Source organism: Miscanthus floridulus, chromosome 17 (genome assembly GCF_019320115.1).
Source record: "Miscanthus floridulus cultivar M001 chromosome 17, ASM1932011v1, whole genome shotgun sequence".
Lineage (NCBI taxonomy): Eukaryota > Viridiplantae > Streptophyta > Magnoliopsida > Poales > Poaceae > Miscanthus > Miscanthus floridulus.
In genome coordinates this window covers 21,312,924-21,330,094 of record NC_089596.1, presented here as the reverse complement: position 1 = coordinate 21,330,094, position 17,171 = coordinate 21,312,924, and the positions used below count along the sequence as shown (strand labels likewise).

At 44.9% G+C, this 17,171-nt stretch overlaps 1 pseudogene; it reads left to right on the top strand.

The window, feature by feature from the left end:
• Positions 1-5,409: 5,409 nt before the first annotated feature.
• On the top strand, positions 5,410-16,871 carry LOC136515385 (disease resistance protein Pik-2-like; annotated as a pseudogene).
• The last annotated feature ends 300 nt before the right edge of the window (positions 16,872-17,171 follow it).

Here is a 17,171-nt window from a genome sequence, read left to right as displayed (position 1 = left end):
TGTCCTTGGATAATATAGTATATAGAACATATATATGTGAGTTAGTTTGCATATCGTGACTTACTAAAATAATTATGAGAAAAGCATTCAGGTAAAGAAAAAATATAGAGGGAAATGAGAATGGCAAAATATTTTTTGTTATTTAATCCTCTAAACGCACTATCATCATTCTTGAGTAGTTATCAATTTTCATAATTTGTAACGATGATCTTGTTTATCTTTAAATAATTAGTTGGTATATCTTCAAGCTAACATCAAATTCATTAGATTCAACCTAAACCTATTGATGCTTAGGACCTCCTTGACCACTGCTAACCAAAAGACCCTAAACCTATTGAAGCTTAGGACCACAAAAAAACCCAAGAGTTTCGACCTGATTTATACCTCATGTTGGAGACAAATGAGTGCCCTTCTAAACATTTGGAGTTTGTCCAGAAAAAAAATCATAAGAAAAGGTCAGTCTCAGAGAATGCTGACTGTCACTGTTACAAATGGGGAAGTTACTTATATACGACAGTTGGTGTTCCTTGTTTTCGCTCAAAAGAAATGGGGAAAAGGCCATTTCAAGGGCTTCACCATTCACACATCCTTTCCTTCCTCAATGCAAATAATATCAGTAATGAATATACAACAATGTATCAGTTTCCACAAAGACACCACGGCGAAAATCAGACCCACTGATATCTACAAACAACAGTTCCAATTCCTCGTACAAAATGGGGAAAAGAAAGAAAGGCAAAGTGGGCAAGCCATACATCCGCCAAAAAAAGCGCACCCAAGCAGCCCCACTGCAAAAAGGACTATTACCAAACTGGTTATCAACCCTGACAAGACAAACCCAAAGTGTGCTGGTGATATCAACCTTGACCACGGCCTCATCATCAAGACTGCCCTAAGCCACTCCCATGTGTCTTCTATCACTACCTTGCTTGGGACTAGCATTTACTGGAGCGCACAGGTAAAAAACAACTGAGACCACAACTGAGCTCCAAGCAATCAGATTACCAGGCAAAAGGCCAGAGCCAATGAGCCATTGCTGATCATACTATCTGGAAGGTTTCTTGCGGCTAAGGATCTCTTGCTCTTTGAGGCGGTGCTGGAACCGTGCCAAGCGTGCTTGGAGGCTGACCAAACCTGCAGCCTTGCGTGACAACAAAAAGCTCAGCTGGGTCACATAGTTGTCAATCAGGCTACCTGGTTGATCAACTTCTGCCAAAAGGTTCATCTCCTGAGAAAAATAAAGCATGCGCTTAAGCAGCATGGCAAAATAAACAGCGCTGTGAAATAGCTTGTAATTACTTTCCTATACATTGTGCTTGTATAGTTTCTCTTGTAATTAGTTAGCTTGTGTAGCTCACTAGTTACCTTCTTGCTTGTGTAGCATAGAAGTAGCTCCCTTGCGTGACTAATTTGGTTTGTGTAACCTTGTTAGTCACATTGTTTAGTTTGTGTAGCTAAGTAATTTGCGCTCTCTAATTTGGCATTGGTTGTCTTGTTATTGAGCATTGCTAGTGAGCTTAGGAGTTTTGTGCTTTTGCTTACTAGAATTGTGTAGGAGCTTCCCGGTGTGCAAAATTCTAGTGGCATAGGTTTATGTGACCTTGCTCCTAGAATTGGATAGGTGAGCCCTAGCTAGCCCGGCACCTTAGTTGCTTAATTAGGATCTTTGCAAGGTGCTAGAGAATATAGATCGGGTGTAGTCTTGGCTAGACTGATTGTTTTAATTTTGTATTTGTTTCGGTTAGCCGACGCGATTAAATTTAGAAAGGACTATTCACCCCCCTCTAGTCTGCCATCTCGACCTTACATTTACACAGATGAATGATTTGGCTAAATTATCTATGGATCACTACAGCAATCTAGAGACAGGGAAACCCTGACAAGGATGAAAGAAATGACTAACTCGAGAGATGGCTTGTTGGGGGCAGCCTCTACCTTATTTATAGAGCTATTACACATTCCCAACAATACCCTTAGATATTTTGAGCCGAACCACTTGACCCTGGGGGCGTTATGGTCCAACTCGAGATAGAAGCATCCGACAGCCATGCGCCCTTCATGACTTAGCTTCACCTCGACGCAAGCCTCGCGATGACGCCACGTGCCGCTCCAATTTCCGCAAGAACCGCACCCGGGTTTTGAGGCCCAAACCCGATAACCTGCCACCCGGTGGTTTTTTGGCTCAACCCACCAAACCACTCGCGAGTAGCGTACTCCATACGCATCCCCCGTACCTCGACACGTGTCACCGCATCCTCGTCCACCCGGCCGCCAAGTCTTCCAGAGCCTCCGCTCGACTCGCCCGGCCGCCGTCTTGACTTGGTCAACATGGTCACTCTCCATGTACACTTGCGCTTGTCGATGTCCCCAAGTGTCAGCCACTGCTAAATGGATCGGGAGTGGTGAAGGGCACATGTCGTTGACAATCACTCATCACAACATCGAACCACAAGGGCACATGTCAACCTTGTGTTCGCACAAGCGGAATGAATGCAGAACTCTGTCAAAATAATTGGAAAATTTGTAAAAGCTTTTTTTATATTTTAACACTAATTTGTTTCCAGGCATACTAAATCATGGAAATTTTTATAAAAAAAACTATTAAATCATTTATCTTATTTTGTGAAAACTATTCACAACCCAAAATAGGAATTTTGAGGTGTGGAAGTGGTGGAATTGTCTATCCCATGTTTGTCGCCGCTGCGAATCCCTGGAAGCCAAATCAGATTCAGTGGGTATGAGCGATGGTGCAGTTCATGTGGTGGAGCCACTGTTTGGACACAGACATGTAAGACTGGCGCCTCCTCCTTAGAGCAACGTTCACCCGGTGATATCAGCGGGAGCAGTAGTGATAGCCAACAGAGTGTCTGATCAACCGACGAGGCACAACCTACCGTTTTTTGATCGAAACTGTGGACCAAAGCTCCCCAGGAATAAATTCAAAAAACACAGGGGCAAGTTACAAACGTGTTAGCTAGGAGCTAACAAGAGCAGGACCTTACCTTACAAAGGGAAAACTACCTACTACAAAGAGTTGAGCCAAAGTTCTATTACATGTTAAAGTTTGGGGGTAGCGACATAAGTGGAGCCTAACTTCACTTATAAAACAAGCTTTCCAAGCAGCTGTGGATGGCACATGATTGTTGAAGATGTAGTAGTTCCTCTCCTTCCAAATACACCAAGGTATGCCAAGCAATTGTATGCCAAGCATGAACCACCGTGTAACACGTACTAGATGTACATTCAAAGAACAAGTGCATTTCCTTTTTCCTCGGTGTCATCATGGCAGAGAACACAATTGTAGCCTTCATCAAGGCACAACCTACAGTTGCCTAACATCAGTTAACTATTAGGCTTGGCTTCTATTTATATATTCAGCCAAATGGGATTGTTTTTTTATGCACCCATCCAGTTGCGTATATGCCAGCGATCTCCTCGAGATCTGTATATTTGAAACTAGTGTTTTCAAGTCAGTGAGGGCTTACTTATTTGTAATCTGCACGTTGCTAGTGGGTCAGACATTTCCCTCGCTCTCCAGCATCTCTCCTCTTCTTTATTCAAAAAACATAATTGGATGGTGGACAATGTATTCTCTCCTATTATTACAAAGACGTTGGGGGACAATGTTGGGCATATTATATCCACGAGAACAGAAAAATAAATGATATGACATATATAGCAAAAATTGAAAACAAATGAATAACAAAAAAATAAATAGAAAACATTAATAAAAGACAAAACAAATATAAAGGGAAGAGGTAGGAAACAAGGAAAAAAAAGTAAGGCCATGTAATAGAGGAAATAAAAATAGAACAGCACATGGATACTCATGAGATTATTCTGAATTATAAGACGCTACAACTTTTTTAGATAGATAGCTTTTACCGTGCATTTAGTTATACACTATGTTTACATAAATTGTAAAAACAATGTACCTATAAAAGCCAAAATGCTTAACAATTTGGAATGGAGGGAGTACATTAAGAATTTGACTACATTAGGGCTCCTTTGGATGACAGGCAGTGATCGAAACTCGCGTGGAACACAATCACGTGGGGGAAATTTTCTGTGCAAATGACATCCCTGGCACTACGGTGCTGTATTCTCTCTTGTCATTTGGCTGTCAAGTAGATGGGGAGGTGCAGGCGGGAGTAGATCAGGCGGCGAGCGGCCGCCGAGCAGATGGGGAGGACGAAGCCGCAACGACAAAGAAACAGAAGCGAGCGACGTGGAGAAATTGTCACGGGACAGGAGGTGTTTTTTTTATTTCCCCGTAGATGGACGGGGATGGGGAGGAATCGACCAGGGTTATTCCGCCACATGATTGCTTCGAAACGGGCACCTGTGCTTGGAGGGGGAGCAGATACACGGGGCTCTCTCTACCCGTGGATGAGGCCGGGATACCGGCGGTATCCAAAGGAGCCTTTAGGGGGAATGAACCTTTTTTGTCCTAATTAAACTCCACCACTGTATTTTAGATCAGGAGAATCATTTTCCCGTTAGGTCCCGTGAGCTTTGGGATGGGCCGACGATGCCGCTTGCGTGGTTGCCGCCTCCCCGGTGCCTCACGTGTTCCATCGCGTTCCGCTGGTAGTATGTTAGCAGGGGAGATAGGAGTGGAGAATTGGGGATCGGAAGGAGCGGAGTAGAACAGAGAGGATTCGAGCGAGGACAGGATTACGATAGTTTGAGTTTGTTACCATATTCTTCTTACCCTCTTCTCTCCTCACATTTACCTAATATATATCCCTCTTACACGGGCCTTGCCCGGATACGTGCACGCAGACACAGCTCACAGCCACTCCGCACCGTTCACACGCGTGTTGGGCTTCCCAACTCGACCCGACCTGCGTGGCACGTTGGCCGGCTCCTCTTGTGGGCTTGGGCTTGTAACATGGTAGTGGCATGGTTCCGAGTGGTGGTGCCCATGGTTGTTGCACCACTACCGTACTTTTTTCCGCTTCTCGATGATCTAACCTGCGTGATGTAGATGAGCTGCCATGTAGCACATCATCACTGCCGTTGATGCAACCTGATGGACGCTCGGCTGGGTGCCCATGGTTGTTTTCGGCCATCACAACTGCATCTGGTTTGGACGGTGGAAAAAAACTGTGGTCACCTCCAGCCCGAGAAAAAATACGACATCTATCGGGAGCCGGGCCAGAGTAGTTTACTACCGACCATCAAACACGAAGCAGCAGAGCTGTTTTTCTGCGCAACTTCCTAGCTCTGCGTGACACACACGCACACGTTAATCAAACAATTGAAAAATGGAAAGCTCAACTTTTCTCTCTCTCTCTCTCTCTCTCTCTCTCTCTCTCTCTCTCTCTCTCTCGTTACTATTTTTAATTATCTTGGCCCGCGGGCTTTTCAGCTTGCTCCAATCTCAAGAACACGGAACAGTAATTGTATACATTTCTCTTTTAATTAATTTGAAGCCACCATTGCGAATCCAGCTGCTGCGTGGCTCCAGCTACAGGGCTCAGACCAAGAACAGGCAGTGAATCTGGGTGAGCCCACCTTCATCTTGTTTTTCCAACACAAAAATCAGCCCCGCTTACTAGTTACTACTACCACTAATGCAAGCTGCTGTCCGCAGGCGGCGCCCACACCGAGAGCTTGCAGTCCATGGAGCTGGTGGTGGGGAGCCTGCTCCCCAAGCTGGGTAAGCTGCTCAAGGAGGAGTACGGCCTCCAGAAAGGCGTGAAGAAGAAGATCGAGTCTCTTTCACGGGAGCTCATGGTGGTGCACGCCGTCCTCCGCAAGATCGGCGATGTTCCACCGGACCAGCTCGACCAGCTGGTCAGGCTCTGGGCGAGTGAAGTCAGGGAGGCATCCTACGATATGGAGGACATCGTCGACACATTCCTGGTGCGCGTTGAAGACCCTAATGAGGCTACTGAGCCACACATGCTCCTCGCCTCCGGAAAAAGGTGGGCAGGCTGTTCAAGAAGAGCAAGGCTCGCCACAAAATCTCTAGCCTAATAGATGACATCAACGAGAAGCTTGAGGAGGTGGCAACAAGGCGTGGCAGGTACACACTTGACAGCATTGTCGCCAGCCCTGTAGCTGCAAACACCATCGACCCTCGCATCCTGAATCTATACAAAAGGGCGACGGAGCTTGTTGGCATTGAGGGACCAAGGGACGAGCTCATAAATATGCTGTCCCTAGGGGATGACGACGTGGATGTGTCTAGTACTACAAAGATGAAGATCCTCTCTATCGTTGGATTTGGAGGGCTAGGCAAGACCACTCTTGCCAAAGCTGTCTATGACCACCTCAAACCGTGCTTCGAGTGCCGGGCTTTTGTTCCGGTGGGTCAGAATCCTGACATCAAGAAAGTCTTTGGAGACATTCTCATAGCCCTTGATGAGCAAACTTACACTCGTCCCAAATTAATGGGTTTGGATGAAAATCAGCTCATGGGCAAACTCAACGAATTCGTCAAGAAAAAGAGGTACGAGCTAATATGATCACCGATTCATTAATCATTGCTACTCATCACTGGCTCACTGCTAACAATAATTATAGCCGCTTTTAGATTATGTAGCTGCACAATTATTGGTTCTTTATATCTTATTTATTTTAATAAAGGAAAATGATGAAAGGAACAAAATGAAATGGTGATATACGAATAAAAAAACTATAAATGATATCTCGTATATTTATTTACCATTTCTTGTACTGTCTTGTGAATATGTAGGTGTTTGATTGTTATTGATGATATATGGGACAAGAAGACCTGGAAATTTAGTCAGATGTGCTCTGCAAGAAAGTAATTGTGGAAGTAGACTTGTGATCACTAAACGTATTTCTGAAGTTGCCGCATATGCTGATGAAGCTTACAAAATACAGCCACTTTCTCATGATAACTCTGAAAATTTATTGTACGCAAGAATAGATGACGGTGAAGGGAAGTATTTTGATAGTCTTTCGACTGAGACATGTGAAAGAATTTTGAAGAAATGTGGCGGCGTGCCACTTGCTATCATTACAATAGCCAGTTTGTTGGCCAGTAAACCAGGAGAGGACTGGTCTGAGGTCTACAACTCAATTGGTTTTGGGAATAAAGGCAATGATGACGTAGATAATACCAGAAGGATATTGTCTTTTAGCTACTATGATCTGCCTTCACATCTAAAGGCTTGCTTGTTGTATCTAACGTATTTCCGGAAGATCGTATCATAGAGAAAAATAGATTGATATGGATGTGGATCGCTGAAGGTTTCATCTCTGAGGAACAAGCAGCAGCAGCAGCAGCAGCAGGGGTAGGATTATTTGAGCTTGGGGAGAGGTACTTTAATGAATTGATAAATAGAAACATGATCCAGGCACAGGAGACAAAATATGAAGGGTACGTTGATCCATGCTCGGTTCATGATATGGTTCTTGATTTGATGCATCAATTATCGAGTGAAGAAAATTTTGTCACTGTATTGAATGGTGGTGAGCGACAGAAACTTCAGGGGAGCATTTCCCGCAGGTTAGCCCTACAGTGTGTTGAAGGGCACAACGTTGGCCAGCTGGCTAACATCGCTGTGGAGAAAGTGAGATCCATTTTTGCCAGTGAGTGTGATTTTTGTGCATTATGCCCACGCCTCCCATCTTTACGTGTAGTAGAAATGGTAGGATGTTCTGTTTTCAACAAAGATTGCATCAAAGATGTGTCGGAGAATCATCTTGGGAGTTTACTTCACTTGAGGTACCTCAGACTAGAGAGTACCAATATCGCTGAGCTGCCTAGGGAGGTAAAATATCTGAGGTTTCTGCAAACACTGGATTTACAGAACTACTGGATAAAGGAGCTGCCGGAGGAGGTGGGACTTCTGACGCAACTTGTTTGCCTACGTGGTTTTGGGGCAATAAGAGTGCCAGCAGGTTTGATCGGTAAGCTCACGTCACTGCAAGAGCTAGGTATATCGTGTGGAGGTGAAGATGCTATAATAATGCAGTTTGTGGAGGAGCTGGGCCTGCTGAAGGAACTGACGGTGCTCAAGACTGTACTTCATGTTAGGATCAGTGAGAGCATCGAGAGTGCTTTGCTAGAGTCCCTTGGTCATCTTCACAATATCCAGGAACTTCAAATTTGGGACTATTCTCTTTCAGAAAAAGGATTTGGCTATTCTCCAAGGAAGGACTTGGTTAGCAGCGACGCAGGACGGGTCTCCTGTCGGCATCTCCGTTTGCTGCATTTGGACTGCTTGGTGTTCTCTGGACTGCCGGCATGGATTAACTCGTCGCTTGCTCCAAACCTCTCCTATCTGGATGTGCAAGTGGTAGTTGTGAAGGACCAGGACATGGAGACCCTTGCCAAGTTGCCAGAGCTCAGTTGCCTCGTACTGCATTCCGGTGACACCAAGTCAGTAGTTAGCATAAAGATTCGTACAGATAAAGGTGTTGTCTACTTTCGCAAGTTGAGATTCTTAAAGATACTCGGTCCATCTATCTGGTTTGATCAGCGCGGCAGCGAGTGCAACAGCAGCAGGGTACCATCTAATAATACTATCATGCCAAGTCTTGAATCCCTTCAGTTTGTTGTCCATGTGCGGTCCCTAAAAGACGAGAACCAGCATCTTGGTTTTGACAAGCTGCTTGGCTTCCAGAACCTCGGAACAAGTTCGCTCCAAAGAGTCAAAGTCCACGTGAACTGGGGAGGTGCCAGTATTTGGGATGTGAAGGGAGCGGAGGCTGCCTTGGAGCACGCGGCCGCAGTCCATCCAAAACATCCCACCCTTCTAACCAACATGGTACAATATATAATCTCACGCTACCAAGAGGTATGATGAACTGATCATGCATGCACATTTGAACTTGCTTTCAAATGCTACTGGCTCTGATTAACTATTACTTCCTATCTATCATGTCTTTCTATCTTTATAATGGTCACAATAAAATGTTTATCTCATACATACAGTACCTACGGGGTTCAAGTGGTACAGGACTAAATCTAGCTAGCTCCTCTGCTTTGAATTATTATTAGTCCTAGCTCAATTGGGTTCTCCTACACAGTATTCCAGGCCTGTTTGCTCCGTATTAAGTAAGTAAGGGTGGGTGGGCCATGATAGTTAATGTAAAAATATCCCGATTGCCTTGTTCTCGCCTGCATGCATGTAGGGCCTGTTTGCTTTTGGCTCAGATTCTGAACACCGGTGGCTGGATCTGCTGCCTAGCTCAGATTCCGATCCAAACACGCAGGATTGCAGTGGTCATGCATGCATGTCACCAAGTTGGATGTGTTGTCTCACAAATGCCATAGTCTGCCAACCGGTTGGCCGTGTTTGTGTGGCTCAAGGCAAATTCATTCATAACATTATGAATTGTGGTGTCTAACTACCACTGGTACAGAGACGGGTAGGGAACCCCCTCTAGTCCCGGTTCCCCATCCGGGAGCAAGCATCCGGGACTAAAGGGGGGTCTTTTAGTCTCGGGTCAGGAACCGGGACTAAAAGGTCTCGGTGGGTAACACCAATCAGGACTAAAGGTGCCTCCTGATATGTCACGAGGCCGGCACCCTTTAGTCCCGGTTGGTAATACGAACCGGGACTAAATGTTTTTTTTCTTTTTTCTTTTCTTTTTATTTTTTTGTTTTCTTTTCAAAATAGGTTTCCGAAGTCATATTGTACGCTGCTAATAATACATTTATACGCGCGTATAGTATGTTTCGGTTCAAACACAATGAACGTATTAAATCACACAATTCAAGCATAGAAATATATATATATATATATATATATATATATATATATATACATGCATGCATGCATATGTGTATTTTACATTATATTATTTTATGTGCATATATTACAAAAGATTGCATTACAGTTGTTGTGATATAATAAGTTTCCCCTCATCCTCTAGCTTGGCTTCCATGGCAGTGTTGGGTTGAAGTAGAACTCGCCCTTGGAATCGATGACCTGGTCATTAAAAAATTCGGCTATAGACTCTTGAATTGCTTTGATTTGGTCTTGTCGTATAACCTTTTCCTCCAACCATCGAGCCTACAGGTTTGAATTAAAGGAAAATAAATTAATATATGTACATACATACATATATATATAAAGACATAGTAACACAATCAATAATAATAATTAAATAAATATATAGTGTATTTTTAACGTACTTTGAGGCTCTCTGTAGGAGTTCTTTAGGAGAGCTCTTTGATAAACTTGCAAACATAGTAACCACAGTAGTTGTTCCCCTGTTCCTGCCTCAGACACCACTTTACGAGAAAAAGATTTGTCATCCAATCTGGTGATCCGGTGAAAGCTATATGTTTAATTAATAAAGATGATGCGATTTAGGGGACTTACTTTCAAAGGGATTACATTCAGTGGCGCTTTGCATTTTCCCATGTGTTGCTTCTCAATAAAGGTTTTCCAAACACTGCCCAATAAAAAATTTGCCACATCATCAGATATAGTTAATCATCATATTTGTGTGTATATATAGTTGCTAGAGATACTGAAATTACCTCTGGATAATATCTATCATATCTTGGTAGTCTTGTTGTGGTTTTCTCATCGAGTCATAGATTATCAAGTGACTTTTCACCAGATCGATGTCCATCAATATCCAGTGATTGCTGCATGTGTTTATAGGATATAACGCATAACACTCATTAATTAACTAGAATCAACATATGAGCCATTAAGGATGATCGACATTATTAACACTCATTTGAAGTTGTAGGGAAAGAGTATATCCTTCTTGTGGCGTTGGTTCACTAAGAAGTTCATGAGGTTACTCTCTGACTCAGACTTCCAATTAGGCTTTGGAGTAACTGGGTCTTTGAATACTATATGGGGATCAACAAAACCAATTTCATTGCAGCCTTTCTTTCTGTGCTCTGTCATTGTAAATCTGCATATATATAGTACTTGTTAGGATAATTTATATGCATATACACACATATGATGAGTTTAATAATAGATCGAAAGAATTATTACTTACAGGCAATAGCAGCTAATGATAACTTTGTCCAGAGAGGTCAGGTGGCATAGTTGATGAAATTCTGCAAAGTCAACATACATAACATCATCGTCACGGAACCAATGTTCGTCTTTAATTTTGACACCAACGCAGAAGTATCCACCGGTAGACGCCTGCATGTACCACTTGTTTAGCAGGTACATTTGCGTCCCCAGATCACCTAAGGTTTGAGAGTTGTATAGACTCTGGCCTAGTACAAATTTTTTCTTCCAAATATCAACCTCCGCCGCACTCTCAATGTTTCCATCACCAAACATCTGGTAAAGGTCGAGACCATTCTCTTCAATAAATTCACCAAGGTGATCCAAATCGATATCTGGAGGTATGTTTGCCTGATGCATTAATCCTAAATTCGAACCATATTTATTACCAACAACTAGCGGGGGGACTGATTGATGCGATTGTTGTCCGAATTGTGCAACTCCTTTCCCTGCCCGCTTCTTTTTCTGTGCCGCCTCAATTGACTTGGTGAGAGTGCGGTCATAGTCCGTTAACGTTGATTTGGACGGCTTACGAGATTCCCGCTGTTGTTGCTGGTAAGAAGCCACCTTTTTTCTTAGAATATCTGGAGCTACGAAGAAGTACGGTTTCTCCGGGTTACTCCTTGTTTCTTGATCCTTTTTAAGTTTGTCATAGAATCTAGACATATCTTTTTTATATGCATCAGTTACTTCTTCCTTCTCTTCAGATATTATTTTGGGAATAGCCCTTGGTTTCACGGTGGCTTTCTTTGCCGGCGGGGGCTGGTTCTTCGTTTGCGGGGCTGGCCTCCTGCTAGTACTTGGCTTCTTGGTAGGTGGGGGCGGGGGAGGCGTTGGAGACCTCCTTGGAGGTGGTGGCAGCGGCGTTGGAGACCTCCTAGGAGGTGGCGGCTGCGGCGTTGGAGACCTCCTTGGAGATGGTGTGGATGCAGCCTCGCCTTCCAACACATTGTCATCGTACAGAGCACTATGATGATCTGGTGATTGAACAATTGGACTTAGGTTGGGGGAGGATCTGCTACAAAAAAAGGAATGACATATTATTATGAGTAGATTGTTAATTATTTAAGCCAATATAAATTAATGATGTAGTGTTTTCATCCGCACCTATGGTGAGGTAGTTCAGGAGGAGGTGGAGGCGACATCCCGGGAATGATGATGTAGCGCTTGCGCCATAGAATGAATGTTTTCTCTGCTTCTCTGAGAGTCTTCTCGCCATCACCTCCAAGAATGTTAAGAGGCAAATCACTAAAACCTTTTTCAGCTTTATCTACCGAGATGGTAGCATATCCTTCTTGGATTATATTCCCATGAATCCTTGGTGTCTTGGTTCGGTCGATAGGATTAACAAGACCGATAGCCACCTTGATTGTGGAATTCCCCTTCGGAATGTGTAGCTCACACGATGTACAAGGTTCAGTGACGTCATCCACAGGGAAGCACAGTCCTGTGTCCCTTTGATTTGGTATCTCTGTGGAAGCGCAGCTGCTTTTCAACTGAACAGATTGGCTAATGTTGATTCCTGGCTCTGATGCCTGCTTTCTTGCACTCACTGCTATTTGCACTTGCCTTCTGATTTCCTCCTGCATTCTCGCTTCAAGGTTTTTTTCCCGCTCCTGTGCTTCACGCACCGCTTCCTCCAACCTCTAGAGCCGCTGTGCCTCTTCTTCCTTCTTTCTCTGGCGGCTTCTGTAGGAAGGTCTGTCCTGAGGGAATCCATGCTCCCACGAGACACTTCCTTTGCCTCTAGTTCAGCCACCGTGTTCAATAGTCCCGATGGCGTATGTCAGTTCATCCTTCTCTCTGTTGGGCCTAAACGCACCACTAGCAGTAGCTCTCTGAGCATAAAATAATCTTTCTGCTGCTTCTTGCAGTCTTGCGCCATAAACGCACTTCCCTGTCTTCTGGTCCAGTGTTCCCCCATGAGCGAAAAACCAATTCTTTGCACGCTCTCCCTACTCGAGTGAATCTGGTGTGATACCCTTAGCAAGAAGGTCTGCTTCCATTTTGTTCCACTTCTTAATGGCAGTCGGGTAGCCACCTGATCCCAAGTTATGGTGGTATGTCTTCTGTTGGGCATTACATTGGTTCTTATCACCCAACTCACACCCTCTTCCGACGTCTTGTACTGTACAAACGCATCCCAATAGGACATCTGCTTTGAGATCGGGCCTGGGACAGTAAAATCTGGTGCTATGTTCTTCTTGACATACGTCGTATATAGGTGTTTCTTCCAAGTCTGAAACTGGGTGGCCATCTTCTTCATTGCCCAATCCCTAACTCGCTCCTTTAATTCATCACCATCTATTATATCATCATAACCATCTGTTTGGAGCGTGAAATGTTCCAAGACATCATTCCAAATTAACGTCTTGTCACGATCGAAGACAAAACTGATATGAGGAGAATTGGTCTTCTTCTTCCATTCGCAGGTACTGATTGGGAGCCGGTCCCGTACAAGGTAACCACAGTGGTGCACGAATTTCGTTTTATTTGCCCCCCCCCCCGGTTCGCCTGTATCCACATTGAACTCCGAGATGATGAAGCAGCCCTCCAATGGTTTTTTGGGACCTCGAACATTTTTACTCTTCGTTGTAGTTGTTGATGTCGATCCAGAGGGCTACAAAACATAAACATTATTTTTAATGTCATGAGCACACATAAGACATATGATAATATAAATAGCTAATAATAAAAAATATATACTTGGCCAATATGTTGTTGCTCATTTTGTTCAAGAGCTAAGTACTGACTCCCGTCATCTGCATCATCTTGCACGTTATTTTTAGCACCATCATCGCCGGCAACTTGAGTGCCAGTGTTGATTAAATTCATCATCAACTCCTCCTCATCCATGTTTCTCGGATCGGCCATCTAGCTTCAAAAAACAAAACCAATATATAGTACGTCAAATCTTTGCTTACATGCGTAAAATCTACGAACAATTTGCATTATTAAATCTTGCCCCTCGGTCACGGACGCAATTCGTCACACTAGGGCGAACTGCGTCGGTACTAGGGCGAATTAGGGCTATACATAAACGGCCGAGGGCGAATTGCGTCGGTGACTAGGGCGAACCACGTCGGTGACATCAACAACGCGGTTCGCCCTAGTCACCGATGCAATTCGCCCTAGTGTGATTGTTTAGCGTTAATGATAACAATAATACGAATGTTGATCGACTAGGCCGTGAGAGAGGGCGGTGTGACGAGAGTGGCGATGCTCCGCTCTGTCGTATATATGTTTGTACACATGGGTGAACGAGGGCGGCGGTGCTCCGCCGTATAAACCCTAAACCCTAGGGCGAACGAGGGCGGCGGTGCTCCACCGTATAAACCCTAAACCCTAGGGCGAACGAGGGCGGCGGTGCTCCGCTGTATACATAGAAACGCATGGCGCTTATATACTAGGGGCTGTATACATATGCCAGCCACCAGCCGGGAGTACTCGGTCGAAATGGTTCACTAATTTGTATAATGTTGGTAAGCCGGAATAATTCCCAGCTCCATTCCTGACTAATTGAAGGGGCCCTAACTTGTGGTCCAACTATCCAGTATTCCATGCCGTTAGACCCCAACTGTACGTTGTTGTACCAGTTATGTACTGTAACAATATATAATAACTCAAGCAGCCTAGCTGGGTCACATAAGAGAACTCCGATTCCATTTCGCTAGCTCTTTAAGTAGATGCCGCGCATTTTGAGATGCCATCGAACTACCTTCCATTTTAAATTGCAACAAACTTCCACCTTTGATCTTTCCATTTATAAAATAAAATTTTAACAACACACATACACGTACGAATTAATTAGCCATGAAACTTATACCTAGGATCGATGTCAGATCTGCAGCTAGCTAGCTAAGCACCCCTTCCCCTAATTGTTCAAGATCGCCCGACATCAGCGCCGCCACTGCATTGTTCAAGATCGCCAAATCACGAACAAACTTACGAACCACCAAGCACGCACATACGACGGTCACGGAGAATCGTTGCCGTCGTAGAACGTACGTATGTACCTCGGGAATGGAGGAGAGGAAGCCGCGCGCGTTGGCGGCCTCGTCGTCACGCCGTGTCAACGCGCTGGAAGGTATGGTGTGGCCCGCGCGTCTGGCCGGGGCAGGCAGCAGCTGGCGCCGCGAGGTCGTCGGCGCGCGGGGTGGTGTGGGGACCGCGGACGCGCGCGAGGCGGTGGCGACGACCGGCGTCGGGCGGGGTGGCGATGGCGTCCTCGGTGTGGCGGGCCGGGTGGCGTGGGCGCAGGGGGAGAGGAATCGGCGAAGAACGCAAGGAAGAAGATGGCACTGGTATATATATGCCACACCCCTTTACTCCCGGTGCCATCCCCCCACCGGGAGTAAAGGTCCTTTACTCACGGTGCGTGTTACCAACCAGGAGTAAAGGTATACCTGCTCTGTGGCCGTACACCTGCCCGTCGAGTCGTGTTTGAGCGGTCATGTGCCATATCCTGACATCGCCTGGCCACGGAGTGGCCTTTTGAATTGGTGGGGGGAGCGGTCTAAGGGGTGATGCCTCACTCTAAGACCCTGTGGTCCGAAGGGTGGTCGATGCATCCTAAGGCCCCGCGGTCCGTTGGGTGGTCGTCGTCCTTTTGGTCTGAGTGGGTGTGCGGTGCGTGCACGTCTCATTGTGGCAGGCGCATTGCATGCGCCAACCTCCCCCAGTCTTATCCATTGACGGTCAGCCGAGGCCCGGGGTGGTCGAGGTCGCGCCTCGTATCCTGACCCGACTGCGTGGTCGGGTGGAGCGAGTGGTCGAGGCACTACGCGGATGATGGGCCGTGGCCTACTGGGCCACCCGAAGTGCGCTTTCCTCCGGCGTAAGCCGCGTTGTGGGGTAACCGGGGTATGCTCCCCCGACATTATGTTAGTCGCATTTCATACCATCCATTAGTCCATTTTCTAAAATATATAAAGATCTATAAATACACTCCACTTCCTAAAAGGTATAATATCTACAAATATAGTATTGTTTCTTTCTGAATCATTCTTTTCTTGTTTTTTGCAATGAAATGAATTTTGCAGCTATGTGTTTGGAGCATTGATGGTTGGGAGAAGAAGAAATCAAGATACATCAAACATCCATCTAATTGTTCCGGTGCTTTAGTTGGTGATACAATGGTGCAGTTTCACTATGATGGACCGCATCTTTTAGTAGTTCATGAGAGTCAGTTGGCGATCTATGATTGGCAATTGGAATGCTTGTGCTCCGTAAGTCATTCACAACATTTTCATAACAATATATTTGCATCTCTTAGTAATCATATGTTGTCTTATCTATTGAGTTGGAGTACTAACATATTACATGATTTACATCATGCTTGTCGAATGCTCCTAATCGTATCGATGCATTGTAATAAGCACATTACACATTGATATTTGACCTTCCATAACTTGATAATGCAGTGGTACCCAAGAGATGCACTCCCTACACCAATTTCAAGTGCAGTATACTCACTTGGTTGTTTGTTGGTCTATGCTGGATTTCGTGATGGTGCAATTGGAATATTCGAGGCAGAATCTCTTACGCTACAGTGCTGAATAGCACCCTCTGCCTACGTACCATCTTCAATATCCAGGTATGTGGAGTTTGAAGCAGTTTCTGTTTTTTTCTTTGAGTGGTACTTTCAATTCTGGTAACAAACGTCTTGTTTTTGTTGCCTCTCTGGTTTCCAGCGTTGGTGAAACTGTCTATCCCACGGTCATCGCAACACATCCTTGGAAGCCTAACCAGATTGCAGTGGGCATGAGCGATGGTGCAGTTTATGTGCTGGAGCCGTTGGATACAGACGACGGACAAGTGGGGAGCGACACCTCCTCAGAACAACGTCTACCTAGTAATGTCAGCAGCAGCGGTGGTGACAGCCAACCAAGTGTCTGATCAGCCGATAAGTTGACATGGCAATGCTTGCTTGGCCTACGATGATAGATTGAGTTAAATATTTTGCTTGGCCTCTAGACACATATTCAGTCAAATGGAACTGATTTTTTATGCACCCATCCAGTTATGTGTACACCATCCATTGTCAGATCTCCCTGAGATCTATTTATCTAAGACTAGTGTTTTCAAGTCATTGAGGACTTCCTTATTTGTAATAAATATGCACGTTGCTAGTGGGTGAGACATTTCCCTCCCCATCTCTCTTCTTTATTCAAAAAACATAATTGGATAGTGAGCAAT